The sequence below is a fragment of the Oryctolagus cuniculus genome, chromosome 9 (assembly GCF_964237555.1).
Source record: "Oryctolagus cuniculus chromosome 9, mOryCun1.1, whole genome shotgun sequence".
NCBI classification, from domain to species: Eukaryota; Metazoa; Chordata; class Mammalia; order Lagomorpha; family Leporidae; genus Oryctolagus; species Oryctolagus cuniculus.
The window spans coordinates 106,404,900-106,418,186 of record NC_091440.1 but is presented as its reverse complement, the minus strand read 5'-3'; the positions used below and the strand labels follow the sequence as shown (position 1 = coordinate 106,418,186).

Here is a 13,287-nt window from a genome sequence, read left to right as displayed (position 1 = left end):
ATATGTGAGATTCCTTCTACCGTTTTAAAAAAGCTTTATTTATTTGAAAGGTGGAGCAACAGAGAGAAATCTCCCATTCTGTGGTTTACTCCCCAAATGGCTGCAACCTCCAGGGCTGGGCCAGGTTGAAGCCAGGAACCAGCAGTTTCATTGGGCTCTCCCACATGGGTGCAGGGGCCCCAAGCACTTGGGCCATCTTCTGCTGCTTTCCTGGGCCATAGCAGGGAGCTGGATCGGAAGTGGAGCAGCCAGGACTTGAACTAGCACCCATAAGTGTTGCCAGCATTACAGGTAGCAGCGGCTCAACCCACTGTGTCAAAGCACTGGCCCCGTTTCTCTTTAAAGGAATTGCTATGCTTGTTTCCAAAGTGGTTGTACATTTTCATAAAATTGTTGGTTGACCAGTGGTCTGAGAGAGAATTCCAGCTGCTTTACACCCTCATCAGCACTTGATGTGGCCAGTCTGGTTAGTTTTAATCATTCTAGTACACGTGTACCAATTGTGTGGCTTTTTAAAGAGATTTTATTTATTTATTTGAGAGCTAGAGTTACAGACAAGGAGAGGGAGAGACAGAGAGAAAGGTCTTCTGTCCACTGGTTCACTCCCCAAATGACTGCAACAGCTGGGGCTGGTTTTAATGTACATATTCCTAATGACTAGGAATGTTGATTGTTTTTCCATGTGTATTAGTTTTTTTGGTTTTTGTTTTTGTTTTTTTTTGTGAAGCGAGTGGATCTTTTACCCAATTTTTGTTTTATTTTTTATTTACTGGAGAGAAAATATTTGTGGAACATCTATCCATCCAAAACCTTACATTTTGAATCTAAGAAATCTTACCGATATATTAAGATAACCTATTTAAAAATTGGGGGTGGAGGCAAGCCCTGCAGCACAAAGGGTTCAGCCCCCCACTTGGGACCCCTCATCCAATATCCGAGGGCCTGGTTTGAGTCCTGTCCGGTCCCCGCTTCCTATCCAGCTCCCTGCTAATGTGCCTGGGTCGCAGTGAGTGATAGGCCAAGTACCTGGGTTCCTGTCAAACACCTGGAGACTCACATGGACGTCTTGGCTCCTGACTTCTGCTTGGCCCAGTTGAAATTTGTGGGCATCTGGGGAGTGAACCAGCAGATAGAAGATGGCTCTTTCTCTTTCTGTGTCTCTTCCCTTCTCTCTGCCATTCTGCCTTTCAGGTAAATTAATTTTTTTAAAATTGGGGGTGGCCATTTAGGCTGAAGGTTAAGTCTTCTAAGTCTCATCCTGGAGCACCTGCATTCAATGCCAGCTGCAGGTTCTGACTCCACGTTCCTGCCAGTACAGACCCTGGGAGGCAGCGGTTTAGGCACAGGAAGTCGAGTCCATGCCATGCTAATGGGAAGCCCACACTGAATTCTGGGCTCCTGGCTTTCGCTGATCCAGCACTGGCTGTTATGACCATTTGGGGAGTGAACCAGCAGATGGAAGATCTTTCTCTTCTTCTCTCTCTCTCTCTTTCTAACTTTGCCTTTCAAATAAATAAAGTCTTAAAAAATGAAAATGAATAAATTATGGGCCTCCACTGTAGCTCAGAAGCCACTGCCTGTAATGCCAACATCTGTATAGGTGCTGGCTTATATCCTGGCTGCTCCACTTCCAATGCAGCTCCCCGCTGGTGCAGCTGGGAAAGCAACAGAGTATGGTCCAAATGCTTAGGCCTCTGTCACCCATGTGAGAGACCAGGATGGAGTTCCTGGCTCCTGGCTTTGGCTGGTCTAGCTCCAGCCATTGTGGCCATTTGGGGAGTGAACCAGCAGATGCAAGATTTCTCTCTCTGTCTCTCTTTCAAATAAATGCAAATGCATAATTTAAAAAATTTTAGAAAAATGAATAATTTTCCTTCTCAATAGTCCCCTTCATCATTCCACATGGACCTTTATTGCATTTATTTAATCAAGGCAAGCCATCCTTTCCCTGTTTGTTTGTTTCTTTTTTTTTTTTTAAAGATTTATTTGTTTATTTGAAAAGCAGAGTTACAGAGAGGCAGAGGCCTTCCATCCACTAGTTTACTCCCTAGATGGCTGCAATGGCTGGAGCTGAGCTGATCTGAAGCCAGGAGCCTCATCCAGGTCTCTCACGAGGGTCCAGGGGCCCAAGGACTTGGGCCATCTTCTACTGCTTTCCCAGGCCACAGCAGAGAGCTGGATCAGAAGTGGAGCAGCCGGGACTCGAAGAGGCGCCCATGTGGGGTGCTGGCGCCAGCTCCCCTTCTCAACTATAACGTATCCCTAAGCCTGCCAGCTGCCCATTGGTGATGTTACAGGCAGCACTGAGGCTGTTACAGGAAGTGCTCACTGAAGCTGTGTTAGAAAGGCCAGCAGCTGCTCACTGCCTGCTCTGCAAGTCCCATCCTGCTGCTGGCCTGGCGACCAGAGTGTTTCCTCTCGCCAGTGCCCAGAAGGAGCCTGTTCAGCCGCTGCTCTCTGGCCAAGTCGCAGTTAAGTGCTGACTGCAGCGTCCTGAGTATCTGGCCCAGAGTAGGAGGCAGCCAGAAACCCTCCCTGGTGGTTTCGCAGCCACAGATTTTGCATTTTCGGCGACTTGAAAAATGGGCTGTGTTTTTGCAGGCTGAAGGAACTTGACAGGCATGTTGAGGGAGCAGCATAATCGCAGTATCCAGTGGTCATTGACACATTAGTAAATGCTTGGAACTGTTTGACAGCATGGTGTGTTGGCTATAGCTTAGGCTAGCAAGGGAATAAGTAGTATTTTTTAAAGATTTGTTTATTCAAAAGGCAGAGTTACAGTGAGGGAAAGAGAGAGGAGAGATCAATTTGCCATTCGCTGGTTCACTCCCCAAATGGTCATGATGGCCAGGACTGAGCCAGGAGCTTCTTCAAGTCTCCCATGTGAGTGCAGGGGCCCAAGCATTTGGGACATCTTCCACTGGTTTCCCAGGCACATTAGCAGGAAGCTGGATTAGAAGTGGAGCAGCTGAGACACCAGCAGATACCATATGAAATGCTGGTATCTCAGGCTGCAACTTTGCCCAGTGTGCCTCAGTGGGCAAATAAGTAATATTTTAAAGTAGGCTTGAGGGGCCGGCGCTGTGGCTCAGCAGGTTACTCTGCTGCTGGCAATGCCAGGCAGCATCCCATATCAGTACTGGTTCTAGTCCCAGCTGCTCGGCTTCCAGTCCAGCTTCTGGCCCCTGCCACCCACGTGGGAGACCTGGATGGAGTTCCTGGCTCTTGGCTTTTGCTTGGCCCTGACCTGTCTGTTGGGGCCATTTGGGAAGTAGACCAGTAGACTTCCTGTCACTCTGCCTTTCAAATAAGTAAATAAATCTTAAAAAAAAAAAAAAAAAGTAGGCTTGAATTTTCTGTTATTTGATATTGTGCTTATTTCTTCATGGTTATGCCATCTCTAGTCCTTAGAAATAGAGGGAGTATAAGCCGGCGCCGTGGCTCAATAGGCTAATCCTCCACCTTGCGGCGCCGGCACACCGGGTTCTAGTCCCGGTCGGGGCGCCGGATTCTGTCCCGGTTGCCCCTCTTCCAGGCCAGCTCTCTGCTATGGCCAGGGAGTGCAGTGGAGGATGGCCCAGGTGCTTGGGCCCTGCACCCCATGGGAGACCAGGAAAAGCACCTGGATCCTGGCTCCTGCCATCGGATCAGCGCGGTGCGCCGGCTGCAGCGGCGGCCATTGGAGGGTGAACCAACGGCAAAGGAAGACCTTTCTCTCTCTGTCTCTCTCTCTCACTGTCCACTCTGCCTATCAAAAATAAAAAAAAAATAAAAAATAAAAAAAATAAAAATAAATAAAAAAAAAAAAAAAAAAAGAAATAGAGGGAGTATAATTTAGGTGCTCAAATAAAGGCCCAGAGGGATTTTTTAAGCATACTAAGTTAATAACCATGAAGTAAATATTTAACAAAAATGTGGGGTTTTAAACATTTTTTTCTAATTTTTTTGTTTTGAAAAAGTTTCCATTTGCTGAAAAGTTGCAATGACGGTACAGTTAACAACTGCTGTAATGTGCACATGCTTCCAAGAGTTCCCGTGTTAAACCCTCTGTGCAGCACTGTGGGGCCTACAGGAAGTGTTTGGGTCCTGGAGGCAGAGCCCTGCAGTGAAGGGATTAATGCCTTTCCCAGAAGAATGGGTTGGCTGACACGGAAGTCCGTACCTTTTTTCTCTTCCACCAGCACCTGCTTGCCCTTATGCTTTCTGCCGTGAGTTGAAGCAGCCATGAGACCCTCACCTGTAGCCGAGCAGATACTGGTGCCATGCTCTTGAAGTTCCCAGCCTCTAGAACTGTGGACCAAATAAATGTTTTCTTTACTGGTCACCCAGTCTCAGGTGTTCTGTTATAGCAACAGGATATGTGAGTATAAAGACACCTGAAAGCGGCTTCAGACCTGGGTCACGTGCAGAGGTTGCAAGAGTTTGGAGGAGTGGGCTAGCAAAAGCCCGTGTTGCTGTGTGTGCAGCATAGAGGGTTTTCCTGGTAAGGGCCCAGAAGACAAGACAAGGGACAGCCTGGACTTTCTTAGAGACAGACAGTTGAGGGACCTTGTAGACAGTGAAACCTATTCTGGTGAGACCTCATGGGAAGATAAGGAATGAAGGCCGTCCTTGTTATGTGGTTGCAAGAAACTTGGCTGCATTGCGTTTATACCCTAGAGCAGGGGTGGGGAACCTCTTTTCTACCCAGAGACATTTGGATATTTACAGGGATATACAAAATTATCGACTTAAAAATGAGCCTACTGTAGGTTTATTGATTTGTGTCCTGCCTGCAGTTGCTTTGGCAGGGCCAGACCAAGGAGTTTTAAGGGCCTTACACAGCATGCAGGCCAGATGTTCCCCGTCCCTGTGGCTTACAGCTTTGTAAAAGGCAGAATGTAAGAGTAACAAAGGGGAGAGAAAAGGCAGGAAGGCAAGACCCATCCCCTTAAAAGCCCCAGCCTAAATGTGCACTACGCACTCTCCCTCAGGTCCTGTCTGGAGAGGTGCCCATTCGTTCTTATGGATGTCCCTACCCTAATAAACCTTGCTATTTCGCTTTCCACTGAAAAAAAAAAAAAAAAAAAAAAAAAAAAAAAAAAGAAAGAAAGAAAGAAATGAGCGGGGCTGGTGCTGTGGTGTAGCTGGTGAAGCTTCTGGCTACAGTGCCGGCATCCCGTGTGGGCACGGGTTTGAGTCCTGGCTGCTCCACTTCAGATCCAGCTCTCTGCTGTGGCCTGGGAAAGCAGTAGAAGATGACCCAAGTTCTTGGGTCCGTGCACCCACGTGGGAGACCTGGAAGAAGCTCCTGGCTTCGGATTGGCACAGCTCCAGCAGTTGCAGTCAACTGGAAAGTGAACCAGCGGATGGAATACCGCCCCCCCCCCCGGCCTCTCCTTCTCTCTGTGTGTAATTCTGACTTTCAAATAAATAAATAAATCTTTTAAAAAAAAAGTAATATGCTAGGATTTTTAAAAAGATTTATTTTTATTTTTTATTTGAGAGAGGGAGGAAGAGGTGCAGAGAGCGAGATATCTTTCATCCACTGGTTCACTCCCAAGCGGTTACAATGGTTAGGGCCGGGCAAGACCAAAGCCAGGAGCCAGGAGCTTCCTCCGGGTTTCCCACGAGGGCCCTGGTTTTCCCACTTGTCAGGCCTTTCTGCGGCTGGTTGGTGGAGGAGGAATGCAGGCGGAAGTGTCTCAGCAAAGCTGGGGGTCTGTTCTCAGGTAGGCAGGGTGAGCTGGTAGAGGGAGATGTCTCAGGAATGCAGGGGTAGGGTTGAGCTGGCCGAGAAGGAACGCAAAGGGTTGCTTTTTGTCCTTGCTTCCATCGCACGTCTGAGCCAGGCCTAAGCCAGGAACCAGGAACTCTGTCTTCGTCCCCCTGCATGGGTGTCAGGGGTGCAAGTCTGTGGGCTCTCTTCCTTTGCCCCCTCTGGTGCATCAGCAGGAAGTGCGATTGGGAAATGGAGCAGCTGGACTCAAAGTAGCACTCTGATGTAGCAGGCTTCTGTTGTGGGAGTCCAGCCCGGTTCTCTCACTTGCATGTACTTGCCCATTCTCTTTCTGCTGTGATGGAAGCAGCACAAGGCCCTCACCAGAACCTAAGCAGGTGCTGCTGCCATGCTGTTGGACTCCCCAGCCTCCTGAATCAAGAGCCAAGTAGCCTCAGTGTCAGGTGTTGTGTTACAGGACTAGAAAATGGAGTAAGACCATAGCCTGTGTCCCTTACTAGAATGTTGATCTTTTTATTAAGCTTACAGAAAAATTATAAAAGCGTAAGAGAGTTCCCACATTTCCCCCAGTATTGACATCTTATATAATCTTAGTACAATCATCAAAACCAGGAAGTTAGGGTTGGGCATTTGGTGTAGTGGTTAGGAGGTCACTTGGAAGACCTACATCTCATGGTGGAGTACCTGGGTTTGAGTCTTTGCTCCACTCCTGATTCCTGATCCCCGCTTCCTGCTAATGCATGTCCTGGGAGGCAGCAGGTGAGGCCTCGGATAGCTGGGTCCCTGCCACACATAGGGGGGACCTGGGCTTGATCTTGCTCAGCCCTGGCTGTTGCAGGCATTTGAGGAGAAAACCAGAGTTGGGGGATTTTTGTCTTTCTCTTTTCTCTCTCTCTCAAATAAGTAAATTTGAAAAAGAAAAAGATGCAGGACCTCACGTCCATCCCAGTCAGGACCTGCATGTTAATAAAAAGGAAAAAAACCCAAAACCCAGGAACTTCATATTGATTTGGTACAGTTAGCTAGTCTACATGCCTTATTTGGATTTGTAAGTTTTCTGCTAGGTCCCTTTTCTAGTCCAGGATCCTATAGTGTATTTAGTCTCCTTGGTCTCTTCCAGTCTGCATCTCTCTTTGCCTGACCTTGACACTTTTTTTTTTTTTTTTAAGATTCATTTATTTATGCAAAAGGCAGAGCAACAGAGAGAGAGGGAGACACAGAGAGGGCGAGATATTCCATGCTCTTGTTCACTCCCTGGATGGCCACAACAGCCAGGACTAGGCCAGGTCAAAGCCAGGAGCCTCAAAACTCCGTGAGTCTCCCCATGGGTGGCAGGGGCTCAGGTACTTGGACCGTCTTCCGCTGCTTTCCCAGGCGTGTTAGCAGGGAGCTGGATTGGCAGTGGAACAGCCAGGACTGGAGCTGGTGCTCATATAGGATGCTTGTGTTGCAGGCAGCGGCCCAACCTGCCGCACCACGACACAGGTCCCCTCGTAACACTTTTGAAGAGTCTGACCAGTTATTTTGTAGGATGTCTCTCTTTTTGGGTTTGTTTGGTGTCTCCTCTTGAACAAATTAAGATTATGCATTTTTGGCAAGAACACCACAGGTGCAGTAGAACTCTGCCCTTCTGGGCACATCACATTAGGAGGAAGGTGATGTTGCCATTCTTGTTTCTGGAGATGTTAAACAGTTAAGGTGGTGTTTCTCCGTATTCCCCATTGTGATCTCTGGTTATCTTTGGAGAAATGCCATCTGCATGTGTGTCTATCCCCAAGTTCCTGTGTTGCACCTAATCACCGAGGTGATGGCATTGATGGTGGTGACAAGGTCCTGAGGGTGGAGCCTTCGTGGATGGGATTAGTGCCCTTTTGAGAGAGACCCCAGAAGGCTCCTTTGCTGCTTCTACCAAGTGAGGATGCAGGGAGAAGGTGATGTTGATGGGGAGGGGTCTCTTACCAGAGAGCAAGTCTGCTGGCGCCTTCCTCTTGGACTTTTTTTTTTCTTCTTATTCTTCTTTTTTTAATTTGAAAGGCAGAGTTAGAGAGAGAGAGAGATTTTCCATCCACTAGTTCACTCCCCAGATGGCCGCAACAGCTGGGGCTGGGCCAGGCTGAAGCCAGGAGGCAGAAGCTTCATCCAGGTCTCCCATGTAGGTACAGGAGCCTAAGCATGTGGGCCACCCTCAGCTGCTTTCTCTGGCACATTAGCAGGGAGCTGGATCAGAGTGGACCAGCTGGGACTCGAACCAGTGCCCATATGGGATGCCAACACTGCAGGCTGCGGCTTTGCCTGTTTTGCCACAATGATGGTGCCCGTCTATGGGATTTTTGTGATATCAGCCTAAAGGACTCAGATCCTGGGAGGTAGGGGGAAGCACTGAAATAGCACAAGTTTTTATAGGTCCTATTTCTCATCATACTTCCATCCACTAATTTCACCATCCATTGATGGGCACTGCCTGTACCTGTTGCTGCTGTGGTGTTTGCCTAATGGTAATTTTCTATTTCCATTGTTCCTTTTTATTTATTCATATCATTATGGACTTGTAGACACAGAGAAGGGTAGCTTCCCAGCCCCCACCCTTCTTACCCTGTTTCCACTCCCTTATTTTTACCTCATTTCTACTCAGAAGGGCATGCTCTTTCTTTTAATGATTTATTTCATTTATTTGAAAGGCAGAGTGATGGAGAGGGAGAGACAGAGATCTTCCATCTGCTAGTTCACTCCCCAAATTGCTGATGGTTGGGGCTGGGCCAGGCCGAAGCCAGGAGGCTGGAACTCCCTCTGGGTCTCCCATGTGAGTGGAAGGGGTTGAGGCACTTGGGCCATCTTCTGTTGCCTTCCCAGGTGCATTAGCAGGGAGCTGGATTGGACGTGAACAGGTGCTGTGATGTGGGACGCCAGCATCACAGACAGACCGAGGCTTAACCTACTGAGCCCAAACGCCTTGCCCCAGGGCATTCTCTTTCATAACCACAATATGATTAGTCACACATGGCGACTTAACATTAATATAATGCTCTTGTCTAAATTACAATACTATATAGATCTTTTGGTCTAGAATTCAAGGATTTTGTATTATGTTTAGTTAATTCCTCAGTCTTTTTTTTTTTTTAAGAGTTCTTTATTTATTTAAAAGGTACAGTTACAGAAAGAGAAAGAGAGGTCTTCCGTCCTCTGGTTCAGGCATGTGAAGCAGCTGGGACTCAAACCAGTGCCCATGTGGGATGCTGGACGTGCCCGAGGCTGCTTTACACACTGCACCACAATGCCGGCCTCAGTGTTTCTGCTTTTGATATTTCTTGGTATTGACGTTTAGAGTCCCGACCATTGTTGGTACAGTTTCCTGCCGTCTGGGCTTGTTTCTTCCTAAAGACATTCGCGGTAAACATGTTTGGCAGGAGTATTACAAACGTGGTGTTACGATGCTCTTGGTGTCTGTCCTGTCACAGCTAATGTATCCCATCATGTGGTTAAGGCTGTGTCTGCCCGGTTTCTTCATTGTCAAGTTACCTTTTCCGCTGGTTCACTCCCCAGATGGCTGCAGCAGTCAGGACTGTCCAGGCTGGAACCAAGAGCCAGGAACTCCATCTGGATCTCCCACGTGGATACAGGGGCTCAGGCCCTGGGCCATCCTTTACAGCTTTCCCAAATGCTTTAGCAGGAAGTTGGATTGGAAGGAAAGGAGCCAGGACTTAACCGAGCACTCAAATATGGGATACAAGCATCCCAAGCAGTAGTGTAGCCTGCTGTCCAGAAATGCCCATACCTACCCCCAGTTGTTTTTTTTTTTTTTTTAATCCAGTTAAGTACTGATAGGGACTTGAGTGATTCTTGAAAATGTAGATAATGAGGTGGTGAACGGGGTCATCCTTTTACCCAGCAGTTTTTAGATGAATAATTAAATAGTGCAGGGAGATTCAGACAACATTTTGGTGTCCACAAACGAAGTTGGCTGGGATGGGACACATTCGCAAAACAATGTGTCAGTGTGATCTGTGCTTTGCTAAAGGCTTCTTGGTTTCTTCCATTTAGACTTTGGTTGTAACTGAGTAACAACTCAGATGAATGGCGTTCTGCTACACTTGTTAGAAACTTGTGTTCCTCCAAGATGTATGTACCAAGCAAATAGGAACTTTCCCATGAGAAAAATTGGAAGAAAAGTAGCAATTCCGTTCATTTTATTCTGTAGAAATTTTTGTTTTATGTTGATTTACTTTGCAGTCTTGGTTAGTCAATCTAACTAAGCTTCCTATACTATCTTAGTTTGAAATGAAGGAAAACAGACTATTGAAGGGGAAAAATACAAATTTAATAAGATCATATTCCGGATTAGAAGTATTAATTTAGATCAAATATAAGTACATAAAACATATTTCTCCCAAGTTAGAATTTCAACCTAAAATTCAGGAAGTCTGGCCTTCAGAGAATGGGAGGTATCTGACTGTTACAAAGGTGTAACACCTGCTTAATGTCCCTTCCATTCAAGTCAAAAAGCTTTGATTGTACCCTGCTCATTTGGATTGTCTGCTCAGCTTGTCCAGGCTTGATGAAAGGAGCTAAGTGGTGTCTGGAAGGCGCTGAAATCACAGCTGCTTTCCTCACTGGGAGAGGCCCGAGGGGAAGTGCTTGAGAATGTTAGTGGTGGTATGTCAGGTTTTTAGAACTTGGGGGGGGGGGGGTGATGTGTGTTTTGTGCCAAAAGGCATCTTAACTTATTGTTGAGAACAGAGTGAGTTGGGGGAAAAGCAGCGGCTGTTTGGAAATCCTAGACTGTAATGGTGATTTATTTTTTCCTCCAAGTTCCCCTTCCTTTATATAATGTTCATAATTTTTTTGTCTTAAGTCATTTTTAAAGGATTTGTATATTTATTTGAAAGTCAGAGTTATAGAGAGAGAGCGAGATACAGACATCTTCCGTATGCTGATCCACTCTCTAGACAGCCAGAAGAGCCAGTGCTGGGCCTCACCCAAGCCAGGACTGTCATTTGGGTCTCCCACTGGGTGGCAGGGACCCAAACACTTGGGTCATCTTCCTCTGCTTTCCCAGGCCATTAGCAGGGAGCTGGATTAGAAGTGGAGCAGCAGGGACTCAATCCAGTACCCAAGGGATGCTGGTGTTGCAGGTGATGGCTTTATGTGCTGTGCCACAATGCCAGCCCCCGTCTTAAATCATTTTGGATAGAGTTTTTTCAAATGTGTGCTGATTATCCACTCAGTACCAAAAGTACAATGCTAGATACATGACTGTGGATAAGACATGAAGGAAATGTAGGAACATATCCAGGAGAAATGTCGGGGCCACAGAGTTGAGGCCAAAGGTACATTTCCCCTGGGAATTTTTTCTGTTTGCTCCTCTCTTGAGCTGGGAGAAAGAGATAACTTTTTTTTTTTTTTTAAGATTTATGTATTTATTTGAAAGAGTTTTACATAAAGAGAGAAGGAGAGAGTGAGCGAGCGAGAGAGAGGCCCTCCATCCGCTCGTTCATTCCCCAAGTGGCCACAATGACTGGAGCTGCACCGATCTGAAGCCAGTAGCCAGGAGCTTCCTCCGGGTCTTCCCATGTGGGTGCAGGGCCCCAAGGACTTGGGCCATCCTCTACTGCTTTCCCAGGCCATAGCAGAGAGCTGGATCAAAAGAGGAGCAGCTGGAACTCAAACTGGTGCCCATATGTGATGCTGGCGGCACTGCAGGCGGCGGCTTTACCTGCTATGCCACAGCACCGGCCCGAGATAACCTATTGAGTATGCTGTTTTGTTTTGTTCTTGAAACTTAAAGGTTGTGTGGGGGAATTGATGGGGATTGGGCACATCCGAAGGGGCCTCCACATCAGAATAGCTAAGGCACTGTTAGACCTGTTGGCTGCTTCTGTGGCAGGAGGAGTCTTGGCCACTAGTATGCAAATTCCAAGTTGCTGTGCAGCCATCCACAGCGCAGCCTCGCAGTGGTTAAGCCATCTAGCCACCGGGGAATGCCTTGAGAGTTTGCCCCAGATGAGCACCAGCGTGCTTTGTGGTCATGGGCTTTGTCTTCTTATCGGAGAGCCACTTCTGCCTGGCCTCATACTTCGCTCCAGCCAAGAATGCCGAGTCAGAGCACAGAATCCTCCAGCAGGAATGTGTGAGGATAGAAATGGCTTCAGACAGAGTGAAAGAATGTTCAAAAGGGTTTGTTTTACCAACTGAAGGCAGCAGTTCGATTCAGTTTCCATCAAGCGAATCTGTCTCCCAGCAATGCTGAATCTTGTCAGTTGATCCCATGGCCTTCTTTGGTGAGGGGCATTGTAAGTGTTCTTCATGGCAAACTAGAAAAGCAAGTTTGGCGACTTGCCCAGATTTTTTTTATATTTATTTATTTGAAAGAGTTACAGAGAAGGAGAGAGAGAGAGAGAGGGAAGGAGGGAGGGAGGAAAGGAGGTTGGTTCTCCATCCACTGGTTCACTCCCCAACTGGCCACAATGGCTGGAGCTGTGCTGATCCAAAGCCAGAAGCCAGGAGCTTCTTCTGGGTCTCCCACGTGGTTACAGGGGCCCAAAGACTTGGGCCATCTCCCACTGCTTTCCCAGGCCATAGCAGAGAGCTGAATCAGAAGCGGAGCAGCCGGGTCTTGAACCAGCATCCATATGGGATGCTGGCCCTGTAGGCGGCGGCTCCACCTGGTATGCCACAGCGCCGGCCCCAACTTGCGCAGATATTAAGGATGTCAGTAAGATGCTCTACACAGTCTTAACTTTCCCTCACCTAGACCTAACTCAGAAAAGGAGCAAATTACATTTGATGTTTAGGTGTACCCTAGAGGGAGAGCAGTAATATCGGTAATATAATAATAAATATGTGCATGCAGATAGAAAATGTAGAAACCTTAGGAACATACCTGGGAGAAACGTAGGCACCACAAAGTCAAGGCCAGAAGTATGTCTTCCCTGAGAGTTTAGGGTCCATTTCTTTTATTCAGTCTTTTTAAAAGACTTTTTTTTTATTAGAGAGGCAGAGCTACAGACAAGGGAGAGACAGAGAAAAAGATCTTCCATCTGCTGGTTCACTCCCCAGATGGCCTCAACAGCCAGAGCTGGGCCGATCTGGAGCCAGGAGTTTCTTCCAGGCCTCCCCCATAGATGCAGGGGCCCAACCAGTTGGGCCATCCTCCACAGGCCATAAGCAGAGAGCTGGATCGGAAGAGGAGCAGCCAGGACATGAACAGGCACCCATATGGGATGCTGGTACCACAGGCAGAGGCTTAGCCTGCTACGCCACAGCACCAGCCCCTCTGGTCTTTACACACAACTCTCCAAGTCTCAATTTCTTTGTGTTCAAAGTATGAAAGTAATGGTTCCTAACACATAGGGTTGTCTTGAGGAATAGATGCACATGGGATTCTTCACTCTGCAGTAGGAACATAACGAGGACTTGGTCTGTGATACAAAGCAAGTGGAAACCCTGACGCATATGGAGTCCCTGCTCCTTGGCCTTTTCTTAGCTCGGCTATTTCAGACCCTGAGGGGCCCGTGTGGAGAGAGTGTGGTGTGAGGGGTGGCAGGTCCTGCCGCAGTCCGTGGGGCAGCCTC

General features: G+C 47.6%; 1 protein-coding gene across 9 annotated transcripts in view; it reads left to right on the top strand.

Moving 5' to 3' along the window:
- The window catches only part of TULP3 (TUB like protein 3), a 47,404-nt gene that overhangs the window by 15,901 nt on the left and 18,216 nt on the right, over positions 1 to 13,287 (top strand). Inside the window, exon 1 of one of the 9 annotated variants that reach the window (XM_070049364.1) lies at positions 706 to 11,467. The exons of the other annotated variants lie outside the window; for them this stretch is intronic. The gene's annotated coding sequence lies outside the window, so the exon portion shown is untranslated. Of the gene's footprint in view, positions 1 to 705; positions 11,468 to 13,287 lie in introns of those variants that run through there. 9 annotated transcript variants of the gene reach the window in all.